Source organism: Orcinus orca, chromosome 11 (genome assembly GCF_937001465.1).
Source record: "Orcinus orca chromosome 11, mOrcOrc1.1, whole genome shotgun sequence".
Taxonomy (NCBI): domain Eukaryota; kingdom Metazoa; phylum Chordata; class Mammalia; order Artiodactyla; family Delphinidae; genus Orcinus; species Orcinus orca.
In genome coordinates, this window is record NC_064569.1 from 29,492,362 (window position 1) to 29,510,463 (window position 18,102).

Genomic DNA, 18,102 nt, shown 5'->3' on the forward strand with positions numbered 1-18,102 from the left:
TAAGAAATAAAAACAACTAGAAAAATATTCAGTGGCATATTTGGGGAAAATTGTTATATTGAACACATGACATAAATATTAAAGAACATTTTGTATATCAGGCTTAAATTTTCTGGATGTGATCATTACAATTAGATAAAATATCTTTTAAAAAAAATGAAATACAAGCTAAAATATTTGTGTGAAGTATCAGAAACTTAGTTTTAAATAATTGATAAATATGTAATCAAAGTGTGTATTGTTGTGAGTGTATGTTTAGGTAGACCGAGGGTGAGAGATAAAAGATATATAGCAAATAATGAAACCTGGAAACTCTAGGTAAGGGATATAGGAATGCAAACTTCTAATTTTTGAAGGTCACATATTTTTATACTAAAATTTGGGTTAAAAATAACAACGGTTTACAGTGCATTCTTATGGTTAGCAGTTTATAAAAAGCCAACCCACTTCACAGTTCTTATAATTATTTTTTGCTGTCATACTGTGCCTTAGCCATTATAAATCTGAACTCTTCACCTTCCACCTATACCTCATCCAAATGACACATAAAATCTTTAGTGATTGTGCTGTTACATGGTGTTCTTATTGCTTTCAGTTGAGGGTAAAATTCAGTTCTGAAATTCCACCCTGAAGATTAGCATTCTAAGTACAAACTGGTAGCTTAGTCTTTCCAGAAAGCTGAGCCTGAGGCAGAGGAGTTATGTTCATTTCTAGGGAGAAGTGAAAGACAAAGTGGCAAGGAGGAAGGGAGAGATGACACAAGTATAGATTATTGAACTGCCTACCACTAAGTAAGACAAATTACAGAATACCATGATCACTCTCAAAAATCCATACTAGCTTCATTTGGGGTCCTTCTATTGCAAGGGATAAATAGGACTGAATTTACCAACAAATTACTGAATCCTACTGTTCAAAGTTTATCCCTTGGGAGATTAACTCCCACATACTTTCAGGTTGTGCAAAGGAACGTGCCAAAAGAGGTCCTGTAACGGCTCAAACAAAGAAGTCGTCAGACAGGGAGTAAGAGGGGCACAGTATGGGCGTTTTGCAAAGCACTATCAGCTTGTGCGTACGTGAAGATTTTTATGGTTCAGCCACAGCTTATGGTCACCCTGGGAACAGAAACAATAGACAGTGAGATGGAGAAGATTGGAAGGATGGAGTGTGCATGTGTGTGTGTGGTGGTGTGGGTCATGGAGGGAGGGGCTGTGGGTGGTGGAGGCTGGACTTATGGAGTCCTTTGTAACATAGAATAGCAGAAGGGGTGACTTGTCATTTCCAAGATTAGACTGTAAAAAGACTGGCTTCCCTTTTGGCTGCTTTCTCTCACGCTTTCTTGGATTTGATCACCATGTTAGGCCACCTTGTCGAGCAGCCCTGTAGGAGGCTCATGTGTCGAGGGACAGAGACTTACCAACAACCACATGAATGGACTTGTAACTGGATTTATCCCTCCTCACTTTGAGTCTATAGGTGTGACCAGAGCCCCAGGTGGCCTACAGACTCTAATTTCAGTATTGATGTTAGACAAAGGCACTTAACTAAGTCACACTCTGATCCCTGACTCCCAAAAACTGTTAGAAAATACATTTTTATTGTTAGAAACCATTAAAATTAGGTAATTTCTTACACAGCAGTAGATAATACACTCTCGTATCTCATTCCCCTTTGTGGTCTCTGCCTCAGTCACCAGGCCCTAGGCTCTCCATTGTGCCCTGTTTTCCCTCATGCCTGGAGCTTTCAAATAGTGCCACCCATGTAAAATAATATTCCGTAACACTTCTAGTTAACTGCAGCATTTCTCTAAAATCTGAACTGCTAATCACATGCCCGTGGCATACATTAAAAGATTTCTGTATTTTCTTGGGCTTCCCTGGTGGCGCAGTGGTTAAGAGTCTGCCTGCCAATACAGGGGACACGGGTTTGAGCCCTGGTTCGGGAAGATCCTACATGCGGAGCAAATAAACCTGTGGACCACAACTACTGAGCCTGCGTTCTAGAGCCCGCAAGCCACAACTACTGAAGCCCGCGTTCCTAGAGCCAGTGCTCCACAACAAGAGAAGCCGCTGCAATGAGAAGCCCTCGCACCGCAACAAAGAGTAGTCCCCGCTCGCCACAACTACAGAAAGCCTGCGTGCAACTAGCGAAAGCCTGTGTGCAGCAACGAATACCCAATGCAGCCAAAACTAAATAAATAAAATAATAAATTTATTGAAAAAAAAACTTTCTGTATTTTCTTAATGGAACCTATCCAATTTGGAATTATATTTCTGTATGATTATTTGGCAAATGCCTGAGATTACCAGTAAATTGTAAGTTTAATGAGGCAAGGTTTTGCTTTTTGTTTTTTTCACTCCAACACTCAATGCAGTGCTTGACACAGTTCTTGATTAATATGCATTTTTTCAATTATCATATGATTATATGAGAGGCATAAGTGGTATAAAATTTTAACAATTTACAGATACATTACCTAGAAAATTTTAGTAATGTAACAAAAAATTAAAATAAGCAATGTGTTAAATTGGTGATCTAATCATCTACCAAAATTACTTCTCCTAATAAAAATTGATAAGAAACATCATAGAAAGAAAAAAAAAAAAACTCTGTTACAATAGAACAAAAATTTACATATTTAGAAATAACTCATTCAATACATTTTAGAAATTCAATAGATAAAATAGTGAAGCATTATGGAGAGTCTTCAAAAAAGATATGACTAATGGAAGTAAATACCTTGTTCTTGTATGGGAAGAATCAACATCAGAAAGGTGTCTTTCTATTAGTCATGTGATACATTAACATGGTACATAGTAATTATATAAATATATGTTGTTTTCAACTTGCACTATTAAAATTATGATTTTAAATAGAAGTGCCTAGCAGGGAGGATTATGGGAGAAGTCTCTGCTGTGAGAGAGTGCTGATGCTTGCTACTTATAGGACATAGACAAATAGCTTCTCTTTTCTTAGACTAAATTCTTTATCAGAAGTATAAACTTAATTTGTAGGAACTCAGATTTTTATAAGGATTGGTAGAAACCATTAAAAGAAAGTTCATAGCAGACTGACAACTATAAAGCTATTAATTTGTTTGCTCTTGTAATTGTAATTATTACTATTACTCTCATAGTTAGCATTGCTGCAGCATTATCAAATCTGATTAACTATTTCTGTTGAGCTCTTTTATTGAGTGGTAAAATGAGTACATACTCTCTTGGAACAGTGTCTCTCATTAGAATTACCTGGGGATTCTTGTTAGGAATTTAGTTTCTTGTGAATCTCATTAGGATATTTGGAAATGAGGACCAGGAATGCACACTTTAAAAAGAAACCGAGGGCTTCCCTGGTGGCGCAGTGGTTGAGAGCCTGCCTGCCGATGCAGGGGACACAGGTTCGTGCCCCGGTCCAGGAAGATCCCACATGCCGCGGAGCGGCTGGGCCCGTGAGCCATGGCCGCCGAGTCTGCGCGTCCAGAGCCTGTGCTCCGCAACGGGAGAGGCCACAAGAGTGAGAGGCCCGTGTACCGCAAAAAAAGAACAAAAACAAAAAAAGAAACTGAAGTGATTTTCCACCCACACTCAAGTTATGATTTGTAAAATTCACTGTATTACCTTTTGAATTAAAGTTACATTCTCTGTGGGATTTCTATTCTACACCCAATTTAAATCTAGGATATGTCTAATTATTTCAAACCAATTAACTTTCCTTATTTAGTAATAAAATACACATTTACTTTATTAGTGTATTTTTTTCTTGCTTAATTTTTAAAAACACTTTTAATGTGGATGTATTAATCATACCTTTCATTTTAATTAATGATAAACTGGATTCCAGAAAACTGTATGTAATTTTATTAAAATTAATCATAATGAAGTTAAAATAATCACATTTAAGAATGTGCATTTCCTTCTAATAGGGATTAGATTTCAACTGCTGTTTATATGTCCATGTATAACTCATAGAACCGTACTCTGTATTAAAATCTGATTGGTATTAACTGTTTTTTCTGTTCCCTCACTGTGATAATATTACCTAAAAAAAAAGAGAGACTTGGGGTTTCAAAATGGCTGACTAAGGGCATGTTTTAATCTCTTCTTCCTTCAAAAATCCCACTGAGATTATAGAAGTCACAAAATATAGTAAATAAACAGTTAAAGACTTGGAGGTCCTAAAAAACCAAGAGAAGTCCCTAGTAAATCAATTATTCAGTTATTTCTGAAGGATACAGAGCCAATAAGATCAGATGCCTTGAGAGGATAAACCTAATCTGAAACTTCCACAACCCAATATAAGCAAAATTAAGACACTTCAAAATAATGTGATTTCAAACGTCCTTAAATACATCAGGTCAAGAAATATATGGGAAACTAGAGAAGACTGTCTTGTAGCCAAGTATGAAAGCTGTTAATTCTGTGCCAGTTACCTCTTAACATTTTCTGTATCTAGACGATTTGTCCCAGAATACCTCTCCAAAGAGATCAAGTATGGCAGGTTCCCAGAGTGTTGAAGCTGGAAGGAGAAGCTGAGAGGTGTGCTGAGGAAAACTTCTGGTCATCACCATAGAAAAGGCTATTTCTTCCTGTTCAACAGAAAAACCAGACCAGACTCAAGTTCATAATTACAATCACAGCTAGAAATCACATAAAGTAAAAGTGCATCTGCTGTTTGGAAAAGAAAAATATTTAGTGTTGTGCTGAGTGAATAAAAAGAAGCCACTTAAACAACTACTATTGATCAATGCTAACTACTGTTATAAATTTACACAGAAAAATCCATAATGACCAAATATCTGAGGGGAACATAGAAGAGGAACACTGGCTGGAGCTAATGAAAGAACTATCTATTAAGGAAAGAAATTAATGGAAAAATAAACACAAATAACTTAATAAATATGCTTAGTAATGTTTGAGAAGATAGCATTCCTGCAAAATATGAATATGAAACTTTTCTTTAAGGGAGCTTAGGAATTTAAAATAAATGCATATGCAACCTCAGTAACATATATCCTACTAAGGGATAGAGAGAATATAAGAGAAAAAGGTATTTAGATAAATAAATAGTACAACATATCACTGAATTAAAAACAACCCCCCAAAACCCTGTTAAGATTGATGATGCTTTCATCTGAAACATTCAGACAAAATTAATGAACAAACAAAATAATAATAAATTGCTACAAACTCCTAGAGAAAAGGAATATTTACACTTTAAAACAGTCCCATTTTCTTTATTATCTGATGAGGTAATAAAACATGTATTGAGAGATGACCCCATTCTCCAAAACAATATAGCGACGTGTGCAAGTGTGGTCAAAAAAAGATATTGCAAAAACAACTCTGTAACTAATTATGCAATTATAAAAATACAAATATATTGAAGAAATATAAAAATTAAAAGTACATACTTTTTTTTCAGAAAAAGAAAATTAATCACATAGAAAAGGTCAGTAAAACTGATAATAAATTTATATATAAAAAAACTATATATGTATGTACATATATATGTAAATAGCAAAACACAGCTTATGCTAAATTGTGATAGACAATTTTATGTGTCAACTTGTTTGACTGGGCTGAGGGATGCCCAGATACCTTGTGAAACATTATTTCTGGGTATGTCTGTGAGGGTGTTTCTGGAAGAGATTAGCATCTGAATCAGTAGACTGAGTCAAGAAGATGGCCCTCACCAATGGAGGGGGGCATCACGCAATCCACTGAGGGCCTGAATAGAACAAGAAGGCAGAGGAAGGGTGAATTTACTCTCTGTTGGAGCCAGGAGGTCCCTCTTCTGCCCTTAGATATCAATGATTTCGGTTCTCAGGCCTTCAGACTCAGACTGGGACCTACACCACTGGCTCCCCTCCACTTAGCCTTTGGGTTTGAAGAGGAACTACGTCACCAGTGTTCTGGGCCTCCAGCAAGCCAACTGCAGATCGCGGAACTTCTCAGCCTCCATAATCACGTCACCTTCATAAAAAAATTCTCTCTGCATATCTTTATATCTGCTGCAGCTCTGTTTTTCTGGAGAAAACTGACTAAAACATAAATACTTTTTGACAACACTACTTTGGAATGTAATGCAATTTAAGTACTAAATATTTGTATTGCAAAATAATACAAGTTCAATGCAATCACAGAAATAAAACATTTTCTAGCTCCTTCAAGCAATGAGGTTTTTTTTTTATGTATAACTTATTACATCTTTCCTCATGAATTTAAAAAGATACTGAAACCCAGCAGGACCCTATGGGGCTCCTGGGCACAAAAGCCTTTCTGTATCCCCTTCTCTGAGTTCCAAAGGCCAGGTTCAAACAGTTGCTAATCAGGAGAAGGGGGCGGATGCAGAGACAAGGGAGGAGCAGTCTAGAAACAATAGTACAGCCTTGAGGGCAGGGTCCTGGTCCCCCCCCACCCCCACCCCCCACAAAGGATATTCATAACAATATCTTTGAGCTCTTCTGCAGAACTAAAACCCTCACCAAATGGAAGATGTTAACTACTTGATGAAGCACTCTTCATTCCAGATAAGGTAACAGTTTGCCCATCACCACCTGATGCCAGATGATATTTGGATTGAAGGAATGCACAGCCTGATCCTTATCAGCAACCCTGCCCCCTTGACTATAAGACTCTTCACAACCCCCCCTCCCTTTTTGGACACACAGTTTTGCGGACATTATACCGCTGTGTCCCCCTTTGCCTGGCAAAGTAATAAAGCTATTCTTTTCTACTTCACCCAAAACTCTGTCTCTGAGATTCAATTCGGTGTCAGGGTACAGAGGCTGGATTCGGCTTCAATACCACGCACCCATACAAAAACATACATACACACAAACACATATGTAGATGTGTTTGCTGTTTACTTCTATAAAGAATGGAAGCAAACTATGCACAGTACTCTGAAACCCACATTTCCCACTTAAACATCAATCAAGATATCATGTGAGGACAGACATACAAGTCACATATAAAAACGGTAATATTTCTGTATTTATATGTACTATCATTTATTCAGCATTTTTACCATTTAAGAACGTTCATGTTGTTTGCTGTTTTTGTTTGTATATATAAAAACTTATAAACAAGAAGAGATATTTTAGATGGCAGGACCAACCCTTGGGTTTAGAGGTAGGGAGGGGAGAAAGATCAAGAAATTCCATGCAAAATGTATTGCTATGTTATAGGAGAAGTTATGCATAGTGATATTTTTGTTATTTGTTTGTTTTACCAGGGATATATACATAGATGTTTATGCTGCAGTTAAAGTTGTTTTACATTTAGATACGGTCATTTCAGTTACCTGTGATGTCGAAAGCTCAGCTTCTCTGTACACCAGTGCTGAATCGAACCTCGGAGACAGAGCTTTGGATGAGATAGAAGAGGATAGCTTTATAACTTTGCCAGGCAAAGGGGGACACAGGGGGCTTCTGCCTCAAAAAACTGTGTGTCCCCACCCAGGAGGATCTGATAAGGAGTTTTATAACAATGCTTCCCAAGGGTGGGGTTGCTGACAAGATTAGGGTGTGTGCAGGGTCTCAGTGGCGGGTCTCCTAACCTAGATGAGCTTCTCTGCTCCCTTTAATCTTGCCTCAAGTGGTTTTTTGGCTCCTCCTCCCTTGATTAGCAACTGTTTGAATCTGCCCTTTGGAACTCAGGGAAGGTCAAGGAGGCTGGAATCTCGCCGACAAGAAATAGGGGACAAAAAAGAGACCTCCGTGCCTGGGAGCCTCAAAAGGGCCCTGCTCGGTTTCACATGTACCATTTATAAAGAGAGGATAGACATTTTTAAGTATTAGAGAAAAATAAGAACCATAAATATAAAATACAAACTATTTCTAGAAAAGTTTTTAAATTGGAATACAAGAAAATGCAGAAACAAGGGAAAAAGCAAAAGAATTTCATTGAAAACCAGATATAAGATGAAGTATATTATGGATCATAATAATTGTGAATTGATATAAAGCTTGCATTAAAAGACAAATTTTCCTAGACGGACTACTTAAAATTCTATCACTATATTATTTATAGTAGACAAATCAAAACCAAAATTTAAGACATTTAAAAGTATCTCCATTTATAGACCTGGAAATTTTAAGCAAGATTAAAACAAGATTTTCAATGTAAATCTCAGTCAAAATAGAATTTACGGTAAAAATGCTTTAAAAATCAAGGGGTTTGCTTTATATCAGTAAAAATTATGATAAACAAGAACAGAGAAACATCACAAGTGTGTAAAACTTGCACAATATAACACACATGTGAATGAGGGAAATACTCTAAAAAGTGGAATAAGAAATAGAAAATTCTAGCAGTTAAGACATACTTAAGAATTTACAATTTGTTAGAGTCAGATGTGACGCTGTCTTTCTTAGAGAATGACATCTAAGAGGTAACTAATGTTCCAAATAATGCAATAGTGTTACCGAGTCCAAGCTCGCTCTGCTCGCCGCACGGCAGGCCAATAAATCGGGACAGGAAGTGGTGAGGCAAGGAAGAGCGATTTCATTCAGAAAGCCGGCAGACCGAGAAGATGTTCCCCAAAAACCATCTTATCGGGGTCTGGATGCCAGTTTCTTTTACAGAACAGAGAGGGAGAGAAGGTGAAGAAGTAAAGTACAAAAGGCCATTTATCTTGCAAAATAGGAGATGTGTTAATTTCTTCTTAACTGCAGCCATTCACAAGCGGGCAGGGTCAGATCGGCTCCCTGTGAGCTGAACAAAGGCAGTTTAGTTTAACATTCAGGCAGAGGGGGCAGTGTTCCTTGAGGCAGGCCATTATGTATGATATAATAAGAAAAGCAACGAAAAGCAAAGGTTAAATTCAAAGAAACAGATCTAACCTGGAGTCCAATTTAGCTCTTCACTGTTACAATAGTACTGTTACATACAGATAAAACAAGTTCTTAAAACAACACAAAAGTAAACAAAATTGGTAGACACAGCAGGAAGCTGGGAAGAAGAATTTAGTTAGAAGGACAGACATTTGAGGAAGGTTAATTGCAGGCTGGGAATGCCATGTGAAACAACCCTGCACTGAAGAAACTGGGGGAGTCTGCATGCCCTGGAGGACTCTTTCTTCATTAAATCCATTGGTCTCTCACAGTAAAGGTCTGAAAGATCAACTAGAAATGCTTATTAGTGATGCAGACTGGAGAGGGGAACACAGCCATGTGGGTGGGACAAGTATATGCATCCTGATGCTTCCCCTTTATTTCCACCACAAGACAAAAGTCTTTAGCTAAAAAAACTGTGACAATGTTGGCCTTAGGGCATTTTAAGGCCAGTTTTAAAGACCTTATATGACAGGTGAAACAACATATCACCTATAGGTAGAAACTGGTTAACTAAAGGTCTATTAATTAAAGATATAACAATGTATATTTTAAATTCACAGGAAATCATTACAAACTGTATGACATGTGTAAGTAATAAGTCAATAGAAAACAGTTTTGTTCAAATATAGCAAAGCAAGCAAAAAACTAAGAGGAGAAAACAAAGAAGGAATTATATCATAATAAAACTTGGTTTTACTTGATATTAAAAAGTATCTATCCATACCCCTCTATATATTAACCTATAATATATGTGTCTACGATATGAATAACATTCAATCGATTCAAACATCTATAATGTTTTACAGACATAGAATATGGGCACTAAGAAAAATCTCACTAAATTTGCTTAAATGGCAACCATATGGATTATGGGCTGATGAATATATAATATGATAAAAATAGTTCTCAGAAAGACATTGATGTTTCAAGAATTAACTAAAAACCAAGAAATAAATTAGCTAAGCCCTCAATCAAGAAGATAACATAAGAATAATTTTTCCAAGTCATAAAAAGTTTCTGTAACAATTCAGCAGATACTTGGCTTAAAACAAGCAAAATGTGTCCCATTTATTCTCTCACAGTTCTGTCAGTATTACTTAATCTGAGTCATAGTGGTGGCAGGGCCATGGCCCCCCCAGAGGCTCTATAGGAGAATTTTTTCCTTGACTTTTCCAGTTTCTGGTGGCTGCAGGCATCCTGTCAAATGTGGCCCCATCATTCCAGTGTCTTTAAGTATCTCTCTGCTCCATCTTCACGTTGCCTTCTCCCCCATCTGTGTAAAATCTGAGTCCCTTTTATAGGGATACATGTGATGGCATTTAGGATAATCCAACATAATTTTCTATCTTAAGATCTCAATTTAATCACATCTGCAAATACCCCTGTTTTTTGCAATATAAGGTAACATTCACAGGTTCCAGGGATTAGGTTGTGAATATTTTGGGGGAAGACATTTTTCAGCTTACTACGATGCAATTACAATATTAATAGATACACAGAGATATCATACTTTAATTTTAACTGGTATTGAAAATATTTAATATTTACTTTCAAAATATTTTTAATGACCATAGGAAAGGATTAGAAAAATGTTTCCTTCAACTGAGAATGTGTATTTATAGAAACCATCACCATCATTCTTCACTCAGGCACTGTGATAAGACAGATAATGCAAATAAATGAACTCTAAATCTCTGAACAAATAATAAATGTTGCTAAAAATCTACTGATTCTACTAGAGAGTCAAGGATGTCAAAATATCATCAGGATAGTATCGGTCATATTTTAAAGTCTACACGTTACCCTGAATCAGGCCTAAGGAACTAGAATTCACTGGTTATGGAGCAGAATTCCATGAGTAGTGGTCATAAATAAGTAAACAAATAAGTTTTTCAAATATCAAACTAAGCTTTCATACTGTTCATTAATCTCACTGAACTAGCCCCTGATCCTCAGAGAAATGGTCTCAATCTCATTAAGTTGAGGCAGCTGCCATTCCAAAGAAAACAAACAGAGAGGAAGAATATATTCTATCTATAGGAGTATTTTAAAAGAATGCCCATCAGAAGCTCTGTGGTTTGAACAAGTACAAAAATACATCTATTACAGTTAACTGGAATAGGGCAGAGTGAATCAGTTTCCCAGTTCTGAAATGTTAAAGGGCAGACATTTCATTTTATTTCTTCCTGGCTTCTCTACATTAAAAAAAAGATTCCATTCTTGACAGACGGCAGCAGTAGAAGGCCTTGTTACAATGCACGGTCATTCTGGTGAATGACTTTGATTACCCCGGGTCCTGGTGCTGTGAAAATCCGGTAAACATATAAGAATAGTTTCTTTTTAGTAAAAAAAGGAAAATGCCAGGAAATTCTCTCTTAAAAGAAGAAATATCCCTTCCTATGGAAGTGAGAGAAAAAGCTGAAGCATCCTTATTTTACACAAGGTAAATGCTTTAATGAGAAATGGATAATTTTGTTTTTGAAATTTGAAAGATATACTTTCTCTCTCTTGTTTTTTTTCTTAACTTAAATCAACCTGAAATTTTATATGAGTATATAATTTATCTTTAATTCTTTGAATTGAGTCTGTTTTAGAAACAACAACAAAAGTTCTTTACAAAAGACTTTTTAATATAATTAAGATTTATAGGACTGAGCTCCATGAGTTTAGGACTCATGTCTTTTGGAAACTTACAGAAATTCCATAGCTTGGAGAAGGACCTGCCCCTAAATCAGTGCTCCATAAATATTGTTGAATGAATTAATGATAATTTATATTTAGTTTGGACTAAATGACCCTTGAGTAAATGAAAATTAATAAAATAGGTTGTTTTATTGCTAGCTCAAGTCTGTTTCACAGTGAGCCCAGTGAATATTAGATAATATATATTCTGCAACTATTGTGATGCATTTCTAAGTGGTATCCTATTTCTCAATAAAGGATGTCCTTGTGGTTAAGTGGCTTTCATTGCTTGAAACAACAAAATCCAGTATGTGAAAATGATTGGTGTTGAATTAGTTCACGGTACACCATTATTAGAAACATTTGGGCTTCCCTGGTGGCGCAGTGGTTAAGAATCTTCCTGCCAATGCAGGGGACACGGGTTCATGCCCTGGTCCGGGAAGATCCCACATGCCGTGGAGGAACTAAGCCCATGGCCACAACTACTGAGCCTGCGCTCTAGAGACCGCGAGCCACAACTACTGAAGCTTGCGTGCCTAGAGCCTGTGCTCCGCAACAAGAGAAGCCACCACAATGAGAAGCCCTCGCACCACAAGGAAGAGTAGTCCCCGCTCCTCACAACTGGAGAAAGCCTGCGCACAGTAACGAAGACCCAATGCAGCCAAAAATAAATAAATTAAATAAATAAAATTTAAAAAAAAAAAGAAAGAAACATTCAAAAATATGCTGAAGTTCATAGGCTAAAAACCTAACCTGGAAAATAAAAAGTTAGATTGTTTCAGGAAATATATCAGGACTAACATTTATTTGGTGAAGGGAAATTCTTCTTTCAAAACTGCAGTACTGGCAGTACTTTGAGCTATCGGCTATTCACTTAAAAGTGAATGCATGTTATATTTTGTTTATTAACAAAATGCACATAAAATATTTCCCCCCACACCTAATCACTTATTAATAAGATTTTATTATGATCGATTCTAAAATATTAATTTTATTGATTGTGGTTTTTGAATATGTCTGTTACCCAGTGGAATAATTTTCAAGTCACTGCTAATGTGAAAATGGGCCCAGTCTCACAGTTATCCAAAAATAAGCCCCCAAATCCTTAAAGTATAACACCAGTGACCTTAATTCTTGCATTCAGACTGAAGTATACAAAAGTCTGAAAAATGAGACCCATATTAGAGAGACACATCACACCATTTTAATTTTTTCCAAATAAAAATCTAAAACTTTTTCAAATACACACACATATACAGATGGGGGTGGGGATAAGGTGGTACCAGAGAACCTCTTTAAAGGGATAGATCATGAGATTGAAATCATTTCATTGAAATTTTTCTATAAATAAAGAAGACTCACATTGAACTCGCTGCTTCTTTTACATTTTTACTATATATAATATTCCCATCTTTTTCCATAAAATGAGGCATATGATTATATGTATGTTGAAAATGGTATAAGTAAATATATAAGATTTTTTGATAGTTGCTGATTTTAAGAATTTCTTTTTCTCTTTCATTTCATGTATACCTATTTCTTACATCTTATAGTTGCAGTTATTTTGACTTTCTCTTGAGATTAACTTAGAAATAAATAACTATATTTCAAATTTTAAAAAATCCTATAAGATTTTTTAAGATAAAATCATTAAAAAACATTTGTGTATGAGAATCTCCTCCACTGAATATCAGAATGTATGAAAAACCCACTCTGGTACAATTATTTGGAAAAACAGAAAGTAACTTCTTAAAAATAAAATAAAGAAAAAAGGCATAAAAGGCAAAAATTTTCAGCCCCAAAGTAACATATTTGTTAGCAAAATTATTGCACAAAACAAAAAAGTATAAGGAGAAATAATCACATGTAATAGCACTAGAAATAGTCAGTGTTAAGCTTTTGTTTGCCGTCAAATAGATGCATTAGTAAAGTTCTTAAATTGTGTGATAAATAGTAGGAACTATAGGAATGTTTGTCTTTGCTATTGTTTTTGTTATTATGTATTTTATCTCAATTATAAGGTTTTTTAGATTTATCTTGTGTTTAAGGCCCAAAGATTTAGAATATATCATATAGTTATATAATTAGAGAGGTCTTACTAATTTGTATGACATTTTTATTATTCACTATTATCCATTTTCAGAAGGTTTGTAAATTATTCAAATAGAAAACTAATTGGACAGTATACTTCTTGAAATATATTCTTGTTAACAAACTAAGTTACAGCAACTTAGTCGTATTAATGCAATACCCAATGTTTGTAATATTATGGATGAGCACTATGTGAGAAAAATACATTTTAAAATATTGTAAAACCACTAGTAAATACAGAGGAAAAGTACTACCTTTTCTTAAAGTTAAAATTAGAAATCAGAGGAAAGGCAAATGTTTATATAGATACCCACAAATAAAAATATTTGGAAAATAATTGATTCTTAATTCTAACTATACATTACATAAGGTATTACATATACATATAAAGTATTAAGTTACATTGAATATTCTAAAGTCATTAGTTTTATAACTTAAAAATTACCTATGAAATAACAAAGAAAAAGCTCAAGTGATACATGTGATGGAGAATGATTCAATTCAAAGCTCATAGATAAGTTATTTAAGATCTGGATGAGGATGAAAAAAAGTCAAAGCAGAATGCAATCTTTGCTACAACCGAGGTGATAATTATTATGGGACTTAAGATGGAGAGATGATCATTTATATCAGGGGATTTAGTTGGGCTTTAGGATGAAGGAGGGAATGTCTGAAATGAAATTTGAGAGGACAATATCATCAGGGAGAAATTTCGGTAAAGTAGGTTAAACAGCTATAGAATGTAGATCAATCAAGGGGGAAACACATACATACGGAAAGCATGTTGCAGAAGTGAAAATAATTGTGTTGAGAACTTTTTTGTTTTTATTGTGGTTTCTAGTTGTTATAAAATGCCCCTAGGAAATTAAATGTGAAATGAAAATTTTTATCACTGGATAGGAAAATAGACTAAATGTAATCACTAACACACAGTACTTTAATGTAGATAAGGCTGCATTCGAAGTGTTTCTCGTGTATTTATTTATTCTTGACAACAGATATGAATATATTATCTCCATTTTACAGATGAGGAACAAAGACCCAGAGACATTAAATAGCTTGCTCAAGTAAACACAGCCAATAAAAGGCAGATGTATTTATTTTACCCAAATAGTCTGACCTCAAATCTGTGCTCTTAACAATTACACTAAATACTGTTTCTCAAATTTTTAAGAGCAATGTCCTTGAACAAATATAACAACATTTCAAATTCTCATTGTTCTTCCACTTATGAATTCAAGCTATGCCATTTGGTATAAAAATTTATTTTTCCAAGAGTATCATACTTACTAGAAATCTTATAAATATTCTTAAATATTTATTCTCAGTACCCTCTCTGTTGTGTTCTTAAACCTGAATACATAACATGAGTGGAAAAATGACAAACTCCTTTCTTTGAAGAGTAGGGAACATGCAGATAAATAAGATTATATTTAGAAATTCATCATTCCTTCTCCTATTAAATGGAAAATAATTATTGATAAAGAGCAGAGTGGTTGTTGCAAGAATTCAGTGAAATAAAATAAAACAAAATATATGAATAAGAATAAACAATCTGAACTATATATACTATACATGCCAGGTACTAAAGAATATATGGATTTGATTCAAATCATGCTTTATTCTTTCTATTTTTATCTTGGACTATTTTTGTTCATTTACATTGAAAATAAATAATTTTCCAATTATTTGTTGAAAAAGTACATGAGTGTACTTGGCAGACAAATTCAGAAAACTTGACAAAATCTGTAAACATTGATTTAAATAAAAATATCACCCAAGAGTTCTTTGAAGAGAGTCACAACAAATGTTTGGGTTCTGAGTCAGCCTTTGGTATTTGTTTTCTTTGACCACCCTGAGATCACTGATTTTAACTATCTTCTGAGGTCTGGAGAGTGAATATTTCTCAGCTGCCCAATTTGTTCTGAAAATGTTAGCTCTCAGGAGAAAGCTTCATCTTTCAGACCTCTTTTTCACATTACCCTCTAGCTGCCAATGCCACGGTATATACACTCCTAAGAGATGACCCAAAGTTTCTAAGATGTCTTCTAAGTAGCTAGAAGGGAATATCAGAGATAGCCTCTCTCTCTCAATCACACACACACACACACACACACACACACACACACAATTTGGAAATGTAACATAAAATATCGTCTTTTAGAGCAATCTAATAAGGAAAGATACATTCATATCAAATTAAACAAACTAAAAGATTAGGCCAGCAGAAGAAGTCATCACTTTCATAGGGAAAAAATAAGCATGTATAGATGAAAAGGGATAAGTAAGAGGAATATTGCAATTGTAGTTCTCATTATAATGTGGGAGCTGTAGGCAAGAAATATTTCATAGAAACAATGAGCTTCCTGGATTACATACTATGAGTTAACTTTGTCATAGCACAATAGTTTAAAAATCCTAATTCAAACTCATAATCTTTTGATAGTGTTGAAAATTCATTTGGTGGGAGTATGGATAAATTGACTTTCAATTAATGAAATTACTATGACAATTCCTTTATAAATACTTAAGAGATTTAAGTGTATCCTAGCATTTTTGCTTATTTGGTACTGCTTATAATTTTGCATTTATCCATTATTAATACATGGAACGCATGAGTCAGAAAACACCCATACTCATTAAAGTTAGAGGTAACGTACATAGGCAGGGTTCCAAATTTTATTCTACCGGTAAGTTTGAAACTTTGCTTTTGCCATTTTTCTTTTCTTTTGTAATTGTAATTGGACTTACCTCAGTAGGAAAATGTTTTAAACTTGACTGCAGTTTCCATATTCTCTTAATTTTTCTTTGCATTTTATTTGATACATTTTTCTCAAAAAACATAGTAATGGTTTAAATGTAAATAATTACATATACCATTCATTCTTGTTAAACATGTTTGGGAATTAAAAATGACTGTGCCCATTGGCTCCTGTTTTCTGTTAGTGGCTGGTGTAGGAATCAGGCTCTGCATGACTATGCAGATTGAGACTGGGAAATGTGAAAGGCCAACAGAAGAAATAGGAGTTAGCAAAGAACATTAATTGTCTTTAATGACGTGCTCTGTTTAGGTTAGAGTGGGCCTAAGTTACAGTTTGTCATTTTTATAAGAGTAAAGCAGTTCACTGATATCACATTAGATTATTTTATTTATATTACAGGGCTCCTTACGAGTTGGTAACCCCTGAATATTGTCTGGCTCATCTATTTCCGTATCACACTCTAACATGGCCAAGAGTTCAAACTGAGTTGCCCCTACCTACCTTTCCATCCAGAAAAGACTTAACACCACATATCTCATTGATTCCAGGTCTTTTACCCCAAAGTCTATAAGGCTATTTCTTAAAAATTCCCTGACTCACTGGTTAAAATATCTATGAATTGAGTCAACTATGCTAGAGACAGGACTGTGGGTTGGAACAAGGCTTTAATTCTGAAATTGGGGACTTCCCTGGTTGTCTAGTGGTTGAGACTCCACACTTCTACTACAGGGGGCACGCGTTTGATTCCTGGTTGGGGAAGATCCCATATGCTACGCGGTGTGGCAAAAAAAAAAAAAATTCTGAAGTTTAAGAGGCTGGGAGCAGAAAGTTATAAGCACCCTTTACATCGTTGCACAATTCCTTTACCTTCCAGAAGTAACTGGCTACTTGATCAAGAGCCTTGAACCTGGTGCGACATAAAGGAGGTTTAGTAGCTCAAACAGGTGGCTTTGGAGCCTCTATCCTTGTCAGAGAACTTGAGGGAAACATGTCTGGAGTTTTAGCATAGATATACAGGTATCCAGTTGCTGACTATGTGTAATGCAGGTATTCTCTTGAAAGAGAGATCATTTTGGTGATCCTCTGCTAAAGCATTAACAAGAAAGAGTCTCTGATATACATCTATTCTTTAATTTAGCATAAAAGAACCTCTTTTATTGCCCCTTTTCATTAGTACTGGTACATAAACTTCAATGTAATATAAGGTTGCCTTTAAGTAGGCATGAACTTTTCACTGTTTCATATATTTTTCATTATAACACTGTCTTCTTCACATTCATTCTAACAGTAGTACAGGCCTCTTGAAGTTAGGTCTGCATGTTGCCGAACATTGTGTAAAAACCTAGTTTACATACAGACGAGAGCAGCAAGATTCTCACACACATGTTTCTTTTCTGGATGTGAAAAATAATTAATTGTCCATTAAACACTCTCAGTGTCCATTACTCCTGGTATGTGATTGTACTGAACAACTCTGTATTTTTCTGCTTATTGTTTTATCAATTCTCACGGGTGGGTAGGGTTGAAATACAATTTATGTGCAGCTATACTTTATGACTTTTTCACCATTATGAGATTAAAAGGTCAATATCATTCTAAAGGTCATAACTGACAGGTTATTTGCAATATTTTTATAGATTTACAAGAAGAAAAATTAATTTGTTGCATCTGTTCACACTAGAAAAACTGTTTTTGGAAAACATAATTGTAAAAGTCTTTCCTGTAGTA

The 18,102-nt window shown here is 35.1% G+C and overlaps 1 long non-coding RNA gene across 1 annotated transcript; it reads right to left on the reverse strand.

Annotated features, from left to right (window-relative positions):
• Positions 1-3,384: 3,384 nt before the first annotated feature.
• Positions 3,385-8,619, reverse strand: LOC125960368 (uncharacterized). The gene is made up of 3 exons (XR_007469936.1): positions 8,429-8,619; positions 7,306-7,367; positions 3,385-4,585 (listed from the first exon to the last, which is right to left on the reverse strand). It is a non-coding gene; the product is annotated as an uncharacterized LOC125960368 (long non-coding RNA).
• Between the last annotated feature and the right edge of the window lie 9,483 nt (positions 8,620-18,102).